Raw genomic sequence first — 1,421 nt, 5'->3', positions numbered from 1 at the left:
CCCTCGTTTTAAAGCCAAGGTTTCCCTCGCAGTCGATCTGGACCAAGACTACCCACAATCTCCCCAACGCAGGACTAAAGCGAGGCTCAAATCTTAGAATCAGCCCCACGGAATGAAGGGGTTGTCCTAATTCCAGCACTGAGTGTAAGAATGGAAGCCTCAGATGTGATTTTATGCAAGTCCTCATTTTAGAAATGGGAAAACTGAGGCCCGAAGACGAACGGCAAGTGCAGCATCGGGACTCGAACCCATGCCTGTCCCTGAGTGCGGGGCTATTCCGGGCTCGGTGGTCTTGACTTCCGCGGCCCTCCTTGTTGCCTTTAGGAAAACGCCGCGGCCGCGATGGCGGCGGATGTGGAGGGAGACGTGTACGTGCTGGTAGTGCACGCCTTCGAGTACACCGGCAACAATGGGCGCCGCGTGGCCATCCCGCCTAATGAGCTCTACCGTCCGCGGTGGCGCAGCACCGAGGACCGGTGGCACCTGCGGCGCGAGCCCGGCGGCCGCCCCTTCTACCTGCCCGCGCAGTACGTGCGCGAGCTGCCTGCGCTGGACAACCCTGCCACTGCCGCGCCGCCAGGTCCCATCCGGCCCCGCGGCCCCCGAGCCGCTCTCCTATGACTACCGGTTCTTGAGCGCGGCGGCGGCAGCGGTCCCCAGTGGCCCCCCCCGCGGAGCCCCGAGGCGGCGCCAGCTCCCTGTGCGGCCCTGCACAGCGCGGCGCCGCGACCCAGCGCAGCAGCCTGGCGCCCGGCCTGCCCGCCAGCCTGTACCTGCTGCCCGCGGCGCCCGTGCGGCCAGCGCAGTCCCTGGACTACCTGGCGCGCGCCGCCGTCTCGCCTCCCGCCGGCCACCTCGGAGGCAGCGGCAGCTTCAAGGCCTGCAGCGTGGCGGTGTCCTGGGTGTGCCTGCTGCCCCTGGCGCGGAGCGACTCAGAGAACGTCTACGAGGCCATCTAGGAGGTGCGCGGCCCGCCGCGGGAGGAGAGCACGAAGCAGGTACGACCCCGGGCGCGGAGGCGGGGAGGCTCACTGGGGACCGCGCCCGCAGGGAGCCTGGGCGCGAGGAGACCTGCTCCGCTCAGCGTCGGGCACGACGCCCATCTTTGTCCGAAGACTTCGGATAAGCTCCCTCTCCACAGCCGCGAAACAGTGCAGGCCCCCAGTCCCTCATCTGCAATTCCCAGGCTCCAAAGCTCCCTGGAAGCCCAAAAGGTTTTTCGTAATCCAATTGGTGGCAAAATTGCGCTTGAACTGATGTGAGGCTGTTGATCGTCTTTATTTATCGCGCTTGTGTGAATATTCATATTTTGCTGCAGAAATGCAAATAAGCTCGATAGCCGGCTGCTGCCCCAAGCCCTGATGGGAGGTAATGTAACCTACAGCAGGTGGGCACCTCACGATAGCTTTCCAAGTCCCAGC

General features: G+C 64.5%; 1 pseudogene; it reads left to right on the top strand.

Annotated features, from left to right (window-relative positions):
- Positions 1–342: 342 nt before the first annotated feature.
- Positions 343–1,126, top strand: LOC104675438 (annotated as a pseudogene).
- Positions 1,127–1,421: the final 295 nt, after the last annotated feature.

Source organism: Rhinopithecus roxellana, chromosome 19 (assembly GCF_007565055.1).
Source record: "Rhinopithecus roxellana isolate Shanxi Qingling chromosome 19, ASM756505v1, whole genome shotgun sequence".
In the NCBI taxonomy this organism is placed as follows: Eukaryota; Metazoa; Chordata; class Mammalia; order Primates; family Cercopithecidae; genus Rhinopithecus; species Rhinopithecus roxellana.
The sequence above is the reverse complement of the archived record's forward strand: the minus strand, read 5'-3'. Positions and strand labels throughout refer to the sequence as shown.